This window comes from Kryptolebias marmoratus, linkage group LG13 (genome assembly GCF_001649575.2).
Source record: "Kryptolebias marmoratus isolate JLee-2015 linkage group LG13, ASM164957v2, whole genome shotgun sequence".
Lineage (NCBI taxonomy): Eukaryota > Metazoa > Chordata > Actinopteri > Cyprinodontiformes > Rivulidae > Kryptolebias > Kryptolebias marmoratus.
Genome location: NC_051442.1, coordinates 14,131,710 through 14,143,643, shown reverse-complemented (window position 1 = coordinate 14,143,643; position 11,934 = coordinate 14,131,710).

The window sequence follows — 11,934 nt, the reverse complement described above, 5'->3', positions numbered from 1 at the left end:
CCCCACACACACACACACACACACACACACACATGCACACACACAATCTCACACAGACATACTCACTTCTAGTTGAGGTTTTGGACAGTCTGCTTCTGCCTGACTGAAACAGGAGACAGGATGACGAACAGCCTCCTTTTATGACGTCGTGCGGAAGCAAATTCACATCCGTCACATTATAACTCGTGTCGTGTACCTTTGTTACCGGGACCCAGGACCCCCCCAACCCTCCCCTTCCTGGTTTGTGTGTGAATATGTTATGTGATTCCTGAGCTGCACAGTTACTGTGTGCTGAAGAGACAAACGTGACCGTGACTTCATAAAAAGACTTGTGCATCTCCCTTCCAGCTGTAACTGACGACTCTGTAAGTGACTTCGCGTTTCACGGTATACCACGGAGTTGCAATGAGGTAACTGAGACGTAACTCACTGTTTCACTGAGGAGGCTGCCTCGAAGCTGTGTTTGTTTTATGTCCACACATTTTTAAGTCACGAGGAGTGTGGAATAGCTTTGCCGCGAGCCGCATTTCAGCATCTCCTCTGCTTTTTTTTTTTTGAGTGGAGGAAGAAGCTAAGCGTTGAACTTGGTGCTGTTTGTTGAAAATTCTGCCAGGTTTGCAGAAACTCTGTTGGGCTTTCGGCATCTTTAAACCTCCGTGCGAGTCGAGAATGACTCCGTGTTGAAGTTCCTTCTCTCGCAACCCTTTTGCACGCGCCAGGGGAAGTGACATTTGACCACTGTGATAACACACTTATGATTTATGCCAAAAGCATGACGTGACTTTTTATAACTTTTTATTTAAATGTACATGCAAGTCTATTTGTTCTTAAAAGTGTAAAAGAGTCATACTTTTCTCCTAATTTTTGCAAATTATCTCTTGCCACGCCTGTGAAGGTCACAGTATCAGTTTGCTGCGTTATAAACAAAGCAGTTAGATTTTTTTTTTAATATAAACTCAGTTGAAATGTGATTATTGTATGTACTTTTGAGAGGTGTATGATGATCCTTTGCATCAGAAAAAGTATCCTCATGCATATCTTCCACTGTCAGCATGGTGATAATTATCACAAGATCCCGCTGCTGGTCAGGATTTCTCGTAGTTTATTATTTTGATGAAATGTACTTATTGACTTGTTTTGTTTATGCATCTTAACTTGACCTTGTGCAGCTGAACATCTATAGCCCTTTTTCTGCGGGCTTGACTCTGCCCTACTCAGGTCGACCCTGCTCAGAGGCTTTCCACTGGGTGATCCTGCCCACTTCCAGCTCGGCTCTTAGAACCTAACCAGCCAAGGTTCCAGCTGAGCCGATGATTTCATGTCAGCAGACTGCAGGCCATCGATTGGCCAGGCAGTCATGTCACTGGATGAGTCATGGCAGCGACTGCTTCAAAACCTTCATTTTCCGCAGCCACACTGACTCACCTTTATCCATGTTTTTGTAACATAAGCCTTGTAAATCTTTTCTGGCTCACTCTTAACTTGTTTGACTAACCACAGATGAAGCACCTGGCATACCACAACCTCGATGTCTTCCATTGTTGTGTGTCACCAAAAGGAGTGTCGAGCAGCCTTGCTGTAACGATCCCACCCACATCAGGGTGGCACTCGATTGTATGGAAAATCCCAGAGACCGTCTCGAATCAAATTAGGGCGAGGCGGGTTGCACTACTTGCGACAATTGCAAAACGGCTTATCTCTCCTGGATGTTTTCCGGTGGCTCCTGGCCAACTCGCTGGCTTGTCTTGCCAAGCTGTCGATGAGTAAAAGCAGCTGGACCGCAGCTTGAGAAACACTCAGCAAGCCAACAAAATGCAGGAGAACATTCTTCCAAAATGACAGCTCGTGCAAACCCTGCAAATAAATAAATCAAACCCAAACAGAAACAGCAACGTTCTCTGAAAATCACCAGGAGCGGTGCCATCTGACCCAATAAAAATGGCACGTTGTTTTAATCATTTTTAAAATATCGTATAACGAACAAGAATTTGCCAACATGTCTGATGGATAGATGTCTTCTTTAACTTCTGGAATCACACACAATCCCAGGACATTCTTACCTCAGGCAGGGTTGATCCAACTTCATTCATAAAACTAAATGTAGGGTTCCACAACACAAATAGCATTAATTAGAGTGAAAGGTAAAATACACCTTGGGTAATCATGCAAGTAAGTAGTCAAGGTCAACTATGCACCAGTCCTGACATAATGATTTCTTTCTTGTAATAATTTTATTTTATGGATAATTTCAGTATCTGCTTGAAGGCATACAGCAGCTTCAGACTCTTCAGACCTCCAGTGACCTCAGGTTTTTGCATTTTTTTGTTGCAGACTGACGCTACAGTTGATTAAATTAAGTTCACATTCACGCACAATTAGAAAAAAATGGAATTTTGCCAATTCATTTAAAACAAACAGGGTCATATTACATTTACCTATGCATTAAGATCCTTCACTTAGTGCTGACACTTTTGGCAGCGTTCAGAGCCTTGAGTCTTTTTGGATATGATGCAACAAGCTTTGCACACCTGAATTCGAGGATTTTCTGTCAATCGCAAATCCTCTCAAGCTCAGTAAGTTTGGATGAGGGCCACTGGCAATCAGTCATTTTTAGGTCTCTCCAGAGGTTTTGGAGGGGTTTAAATCAGGGCTCTGGCTTGACCACTCAGATCTGTCCCCAAGCCACCCATAAGTTTGTCTTTGTGTGCGCCTTGGTTCTTTGTCCTGTTGGAAGATGAACCTTGGGCTCAGTCCGAGGTCCGGAGCTCTGTGGAACAGGTACTAACAGGTTTACTGTGTTTCATTCAGCTTTCTCTCAACCATGGCCAGCCTCTCAGTCCCTCCTGATGCGAATTATCCCCACACAGCACGATGCTGCCACCACCATGCTTCACTGTGGGGATGATGTTGGGCAGGTGATGAGCAGTGCCTCGTTTCCTCCTGGCAGGCAAAGTGAACACTGGGTTCTTGGTCACCTCTCTCACTGAGGCCCGTCTCCCTCAGTTGCTGGGTGAGCAGCTTTCAAAAGAGTCCCGGATGAACCGAACTTCTTACATTTGAGAATCATGGAGGCCGCTGAGCTCTTGGGAATTCTTCTGCAACCTTTTTCCCAGATCTGTGCCTTGCAACAGTCTTGTCTCTAAACTCTGCAGGCCATTTCTTTGACCTCGTGGCCTGGTTTTTGCTCTGATTCTCAGGTGTAGGAGACCTTCTATAGAGAGGTTTGTGCCTTTCCAAATTATGTCCAGTGGATTTAATTTAGCACAGGTGGACTCAAACCATGCTGTGGAAACAGCTCAACATTGATCAAGATGTCCAAATACTTCTATAAATGTGACGTTTCAGTTTTTTCTTTTTCATGAATTCACAGAGTTGTATAAAAGTGAGTTTTTACACTGTCATTATGGGGTACTGGGTGTAGCTCATTGAGAGAAAGTGTTTTAAAGCATGTAATATCAGTCTGCAACATGAAACTGAAAAAAGTGAAGGGGGTCTGATATCTCTCTGAAGCTCCTGCATGTTGCATACAAAAGAGAAACTGCACGCCACATCCTATCTATGTTCAGATTAGTAGTGGGTGTTCGTCTGTTCAAACCTGACGGCTTCGTGACCAACATAAATGCAGCAACATGCCGACGTGGCTTCACCGATACGACCTCTAGCTGCACAGGCTTTTCTCATTCAGGCACGATTTTGCCAGGAAAACAAGAAGACAAAGTCCCAAGAGCTGACTTTGATGTCTGGGGAAGATGCAGCAAATCATTCAGCTCAAACTCTGGTCGAGGTCTAGTTTCCGCTGCTGGAAACACTCAGCGATGTCAGAATCTTGTAACAATTTAACAAACATATATGGCAGCAATATGCAACAGCCCCCCAAAAACAAACAAACAAACAAAAAATACAGGAAATGTTGTGCCTTAAACAAGGGGTATCTTTGTGGGGTTTTTTATGCTTGTTAAAATGATTTCATAACATTTCTTATCATTTTACCCACTTCTTGTAATAGTTTTAGCGGTTTTATTATTATTATTTTATTTTATCATGTTATGCAAAAAAAACAAACTTGGGGAGAGTTCCTCAAATCTGACTGTAGCATGATATCATCACAGCATGCAAAGACCATACCCAGTCAGACACAATTAGCCTCTGTACCTCCTAAGACCCGAACTTTTGCATGGCCTGCATTTTTAACTTCTCTTTGCTATTTGGGCTGATTGGGACCTAACGTGAATCAAGGAATGCTAAATGAAATGTAATGTCCACATATGCGAATGCCAGGTCCTGTGAAGGAATAATAGGGATCAACAACTTGTTAAATAATTCGGGTCTGAGTAGGGGATGTGATACTGAAGACGTGGGTTGGGTCTAGTATTCATGTGTTGTTTTAATTAAGAATATTTGTTTCCCGGGATAACTTCTGCCTGCAGTCTGGCTCATCACGCACAGAACAAAACTTTTGCTTTGTTATTTCTCTCCACCTCATCAAACAAAGCCTCATATTTATGGCAGATGTCATCTGGATGGTGTCCTCTCATGAAAACATCTTCCTCCGAATGAGATGCGTTCACTGCCTTTGTGCTCTGAACAATGAAATACCGCAATGTTCCAAAAATAAAACAAAGCACCCAGCTGATCAGACCTTGGGTATTAAATAAGCTTGCCACAGAGCCTCAGGTCAGGTTGTTCTTTGACGCAGAAAATTCCAGAGAATCTTCGATTGTCATTTCCTGCTCTGGTCTTTGACCGGGCGTTCCCTCGAGCCTGACTTGTTCGCTGCAATCACAACTCTGGATGCAATATTTTAATCAAACAAGCAGCGTTTTAAACTTCTTTGAGAAAATAGAATGACTGCATGCTGTCATTGGACTCATGTATGCGTTCATCACATGTAATTCATACGTGACCACAGCTACTGTATGGGTTCGAATCAGATTACTTAGCCATTTGAGTGGGAATGCATGTATAAGTCCAAAAACAAGAAGAAGGAAAAAAAGCTACAGATTATGGTAAACAAAGACAGTAGTTTATTCATTACAGAGTGGTTTTCTCTGGGATTAAAAGCAGCTCTTTAAACAGGATGAATCATGTGTGAATGAAGAAAGAAATCATTCTGATATTTCATCGCCTGAGGAGGAAAAAAAAGAATCAAGAATGGATGTGCAGCTTCATGCAGCTGGTTGTAGCTTTACAAAACCTAAAGGGAAAGTTTTGATCTTTTGTAGTGTGGTTTATTGGAAAGCTTATGAACACCAGCTGGAGATAGATCTTTGAAGGACCTCAGTTTGAAGAAATACTGTTTAATTCTGACAGAGCCAGCAGCTAGTCTATGCTGAGTGGATTGCTACAGACCTAAAACAACTCCAGTCTCAAAACCGTTCACAGAGTTCATGCAAATAATGTTTCATAAGCCTTTATGCTAGTGTCAGTTTTATGTTTCTTGGTTATTTACATGGAATCCTGTGGTTATTTGCAAGCACATATAGCGGTTGTAGCAGCTAGCGCTTCTGGTGAAGCCTTCCAGTATTAATAAAAAAGCATTTGCATGAACTGCTGTGAATTTGTTTTAGATTGGAGCTTTTTTGGGACGGCAGCGATCCATTTTGGTTTTTGCCTTGCCCAAACTAGCCGTTCGCTTATCAGTCCATCCAGAATTATGCTCTGTTTCCCAAAAACCAGGGTCAGTCAGTGAGCTGTGTACAACAGGTAAGATATTAATCGTCCATAACCTTACCGCAGAAATCCACTTCAAAGGGTGTGAGATATCCCATTAAGAGCTTTCATTTTCATAAGGTGCGGTACCCGAAGTAAATGTAAAAAGATCAGTTGTGCTCAGACCATCCAGCACACTAAATCCTTTCTGTTGCCTGTTAAGTTAACAATACATCAGTATAGCTGCAGGCACTGTGTGTGTGTGTGTGTGTGTGTGTGCACGTGCATGTGCACATGGTTGATCTTTTCTGTAAAATGTAGGACAGGTGTGTCGCTCCTCCTAAAGTTTCTTTGTTCTTCTTTGTGGATGTCATTGAGTGTCTGCCACAGTGAGTTCAGGTACATGCATGCCACACTACTTGGGTATTTTCTTGTGATACTGACTTATTATTTATTCCCATCCTCTGGCATGTGTGGCACACCTCATTAGTACTGTTGCTCAATTTCCTAAACTTGTCTTTCAGTGGAACTGTCCAAACAGATCCATTAGTCTGTTAGCTCTGGGGAGAAAAACAACCCTGATCTGGGCTGCCTGTGCCATGTTCTTGTCATCACTATGTTACGTTCTGCTACCCTTGGATTTGCTCCATTGTTGGAAGTGAATGGCCAAAATTGTAGATTCATCACTTCGGAGGAATCCTTTCATCGCCCTTGGTAATTTCCAAGCCAAAAAACAATATGATAGTGAAATAAAATTAAACAATGCATGATGACATAACTCCTCGTTTTAATGAGAGTGTTGACTGTCTTACTGATACTGAATATTACACAAAATGGGATGTATTTGGTCTATAAGTTGTTCCTAAGCCACCACATAACGGCGGTTTACATGAAGCGATTGTGAAACATATATGCTGACATTTTCTCCAGGTGCAGACATTGCTGTTTTCATGCACGTTTTGCAGAAATCCATAAAATAATTGCTGTTGAAGTGCAGCCAAAGACAATATTTCCCATCGGTGTCTGACACATCTGTTGGGCATCTTGTAAAAAGACGATTATAATCTGTTGAAACTTTACACTTTGCTTCAACCATATCACCTGACTGCTGTGACAGACAATTCCTTGTTTTGAAAAAGGCTGCAATTTCCAAAGTTCAAGATTAGTTTGAGAGGTGTTCCTTTTTTTTCACAGAACACAAAGACCTCTTATTCCTTATTTCACTGGAAGCCACTTAATCTAATTACATCAAGGCCAGCAGCAATGAAGAAATGACTAACTAGCAGCGACTGATACATGATTAGTTCCTCTTTCATTATATTCAGAACTACAGCTTTGTTTTGGATTCTGTGGAAAGGTTATAAACAATCACCATCTTACCTATTGTAGGTAGCTCTTTGAATGATCTCAGTTTGGAAGAATAGAGTTTAATTCTGTCCAGATCGATGAGCTGACAGCTAGTCCACGTGAGGCCAATAACAAAGTGGATTGCTGCCTTCTAAAACATCCACCAACCCAGTTTCTTTTCTCGATTGTTCCTGTTCAGGGTCACGGGGAGCTGGAGCCTAACTCCAGCGGTCATTTGGCGAAAGGCAGGAACAGGTGGGCCATCCATCACAACATCACTGAAAAATGTTTTAGAAGTTTATGCAACGCTGTTTTATAAACCTTCACAGCCCCGTCAGTTTCACATTGCTGAGTTATCCCGGCAAATGTATTATGCTATTGCTGCTAAAAGTGTTTCTGCCGCGTTACGTGCTGACACATAACCAAAGAACTTTATGTAAATAGGCACGAAATGTAAAAGTTTATAAACTGCTGTTACCCATGAACCGCTGAGAAATTTTTCAGATGAAGTTCTTTTAAGACTTTGGTCTTGGCACCGCTCAAACTAACCGTTAGCTCATCAGTCCAGTCAAAAACGAACCAATGTCATTCAAGGAGATATCTACAACATGTCTACTGTTCATAACTTTACACAGAAACCCATTGTTGCTTTCACGTTGGAAATTCCAGGCAGGCTTAATAAAATGCAAAATATCTGATAAAATGCCAAAGGTCAAACTTAAAAGTAGCTCTTCTGTTGAACACTGTGGTGTCTCTTATCATGTTTGAACACTGTCTTTTATTTCAGGATTACTAATGTTTGCATTTGTTTCTGCTCTGTAGCTGACTAATAGTCTAATAAAATAGTAATTAAAATAAGGTCTTAGGCTCTACAATAACACTCCCTTTAAAACAACTTCAGAAGTATGCTGCAATCTCAGCAGTGAGGAAAAGTGAAAATGGTGCATTACTCTTCCAGGTAGCGGTGCTGAACTTTCTTCTAATGTGTGATCAATTCAGTGCACTAACTGCATCCTTGTCTTTGGTTTTAGCTCACATGTGCTGATTAGAGTATGCTCCTTTTTAAATAGAGCTTAACAGCTCGTCTTCTTCTCCAGATAAAGCCGTGAACCAGTGAGTCATGTCCAAACGCTACACTGCCGGGACGATTTAAGCCCTTGTACAAATGCTTTTTTTGTATTCTGAAACTATAGTCTGATGCATGCAAGACTGGAAAGATGAATGTCTGTACATATAATCTGTATAAAATCCAAGGTTTTTGTAAAAGACAAATAGGGCCCATGTAAAATAAAGTCAAACTCTTTGCAACTCGGTCTTTTGTGATTATTGTACGCTCTGCAGGCTTGGGACAATACAACAAGCTTAAATAAACACCATAAATATCTGCTGTTAGGGATTAAACTCTAAAGAGAACTGTAGATAGGATTCTGGATCTGCCATAAATCTGTGATATTTACATAACTGGACATGTGATGAAAAGAATGCTAGATGGAAAAAGAAGCAAATGAATAGCGATGGAGTTGTTTTACCTCTCACTTCTGAATCTGTTATTTAGGAGAATCTTCTATCACCTGTGCTGTCTTCATTTCTACAGACTCCCATTGTCTCCAGTTTGTTTTGTGCTTCCTGCCTGAAATGAAACCTGTTGTCCATCACTGTGCCTGAGCTTGCCTCAGTCATTCCCTTGTCAAAGGCTGATCACAGCGGTCTTTGTTCAGATGAACGTTCCCTGTAATACTCGCTTTTTCCTGGGAATGTGTTATACTCACATGCAAAAATGGAGTTCCCACAAACAGGAGGCTGCAGCGCATCAACTTCTGTTTGATCCCTGTAAATGCACTTCTAGTTGGAAAAAAAATGGTTCCTTTTTTGCCTTTTACGTCAAATGATTCGGATTTACGGCTAATATAGTGTTTAGAGGAGGAGTTGCATTCAGAGGTTTTTTTCCTGACTTTGTTGAATGATTCTTGTGTAATTTTTCTGCCCTCTGACAGCCCCTCTGTTCTCACTTTTGTCATCCTCTCAGCATGATTGATTAAACCCCCCTTTCAGACTAAGTGCAAATCCTTATCTGCTTGATTTGTTAAGCCTTTAAAAGACTTCTGCCATTAGAGTGAAGGATCAAGCTGTCACTTTCTGCTCGTGATTGACTGACAGAAAAAAACTGAGACTGAAAAGTTCAGGCTTTGCAAAGATAATGCAATTTCATGTTTGAGCTTTTCTGCTTTAGCAGTAAATGTTGTGTGAAGGAGGATTAGTTTTTGGCACAGGAGCACATAGGCACAAATGAACCAAAATATGCCCTTAGCCCCTACATCACTTACGGCCCCTGTACTGGGGGCATGTTATTTTTAAGCATATTTCTCAAAAATAGGCCTAGGGCCTCATTGAGTAATTTAAACAAGGAGGAAACCCATTGTTGTTTGTTGTTGTTGTTTTAATCTATTATTTTTAGCAGTGGTTGCTGGTAGTGCAGGTCTTGATTTTTGTTTGTTTCTTCTGCATGTCTTCCTATTTCTACTCTGGGCTCAGTTGGGCTTATCTGGAAGAAGCCACAGGATGCCACCTACATGCAAGCCCACCGCTCCCTGTGTGAGCCAGGTGGGAGGCCAGGTGAGGGGCAGCGGTGGGCTCCTGGGAACGCAGATCTCAAGCACAACAAACTGACTGTTGACACGTAAAACATCACCTCCCTGGTGGGGAAGAAGTCGGAGCTGGTGTGTGATTGAGAGGAACAATCTCTCTGATCTGAACCAGTTCAGTAGTCAATTTGTTCTGTGCTTGACATGGGTTGTCCTTAACAAAGACCATGCTCAAGGAAAGGATAAGGATTCATAAGTGTACTTGACACGAGGTAAGTGAGAATGAACTGAGAACAGATGGCAGAAGCCCCTGTCCACAAGATCTTCAACTCAAACCTCCAGGAGAGTTTTATTCAGGATGAAAACATGCAGTCTGAAGGAACCATATCGAGGGCTGTCCTTTTAGCCACCTACCAGAGGATCCACTAATACTGAACACCATGTTGATGGGCGTCGTCAAGCTGAAAAGGGAGTCCTTTGGAAGACTTCTAAAGCAGCTGATAGGTAATAAGGAGATAAAAGGACTGCAGTTTTGACAGTGGCTGTAGCTAAAATTAAGATGTGGGAGGAATTCAGAGAAGCCATGGAGGAAAACTTTTGGTTGCAGGTAACTTCTGGAAAACTGTTTGATGGCTCAGAAAAGGAAGACAGGGCTCCTCCCAGGAACACCTTTTAGACACCTTTTCCACCACTGAGGTGGCAGAGCTTTAAGAGTCTGGGACGTCTCGCCCGTCACCTCGGCAAAGGTTGACAAGGTGATAAAATGGAGGATTAAGTTTACCCTGAGATGTTGAGGGATCTCTTAGGGCTGCTGTGGTTCACATGCCTCTTCGATGCCACATGGATGGTCAGAACAACACCTGTAAAATGGCAGACTGAGGCGGTGGTCCCAATTTTTTTAAAAAGGGGGGATCGGATTGTAATCCAACAATTGGGGAAGTGTGGGAAAGAAGGCTCCCGACTCTCAACTATTTGGATACAAGAGGAGCATGGTAGCTTTTATCTGGGCTGTGGAGGGGCTTATGGGAGTTTGGTTGTCCAGTCTACGTGTGATCTGTGGACCGTGTTCCCTGAGGAATTTGTGCAGGGATTGTTGCAGGAGTCTGGGGTACTGGATCATCTTATTTGGCCATGACGGGTCCGTCTAAACTGCAGCGGATGGAAGGTAAAATGGAAAATATGAGATCAGATGGAGAGGATCTTAGTACCGACTTTGGTGTTGACGCTCTGGCAAACTGGAGCTAATTCTGCTGTAAACTGTTGAGCTCTTTAGCTCATTGAGTAATTTAAATAAATAGGAAACCTACTTGGGCCACAATGTAAAATTCACAGATAAAAGAAGAAAGAAGAAACAAATTACAAGTGATTACAGTATAACAACCATCTTTATTCAAGGAATAATTGAACACATTCAGTGTTCTTTTTTGATGAGCTGCCAGGCCTCCCCTGCAGCCATCTGTTGCTCATATCTGTCAAAATGTTTTACAAGGGAACACAATCCACAGCTGACTGTGTAGCTACCTTCTAGTTTGCTGATTTTACCTTGCACTTTTCAGACTCTGCTTTGTGAACACATTCTAAAAATACAAAATGAACTTTTTGTAGGGGAAGAGTTCTTCTCGAAACGAGGAAACCTATACGGCTCTCATGTAAAGTCGCTGTGCAAAAAAACAACATTACTGAAGGAATCGAATGTTTGGGGACAGTTAACAAAGAAGCTGTTGACAAGCACTAAAATATCCTGTCATTACAGAAGCACTGACTTATGACACAGCACCAGGGATGTGTGTAAATGAATCATTGCAACAGCACTGACAGCTGCAGTTACCGCTCATAATAATTTTTAAAATTCTGACAGTCGGGTGGTTAGTGTGTGCGGAGCCCCTTGCCTCCGGGAAGAAGCTCGTTTGCAGACGTAATGTCACTGTAGTGACTATCCAATAGATAGCAAGGTCCTCTGTCAATAAAGTTCATTCTAGCTGCTTTCCCACATTTCTGACACGAGTTGCAGTTCCTTTCATGAAACATCATTACTCCTTAAAGAGACTTCACCTGCCAAGGCAACTCATGGACAGCCTCCGGTACCTCATCACGATGATTCATCAAATTGTCAGTAACAGCCTCCCAGCAGCTGAGGCCCGACGTCTTTCTCATTGCTGGTTTGAAAACAAGAGTGGGCACACTTGGGAGCTGAAAATACAAAGATGTGTATCAGCTGATCAGCACACTGTGACCGAAACAAACACCCTGCTGTGTTGTCAGGACGATTTCTGTCGGTGGGGTCTGATAACGCTGTTGCCCTGTTTTCTGTTTTCTCGTAGCAGTTTGTGAACCCTATTTTATGAATTCCCAGCAG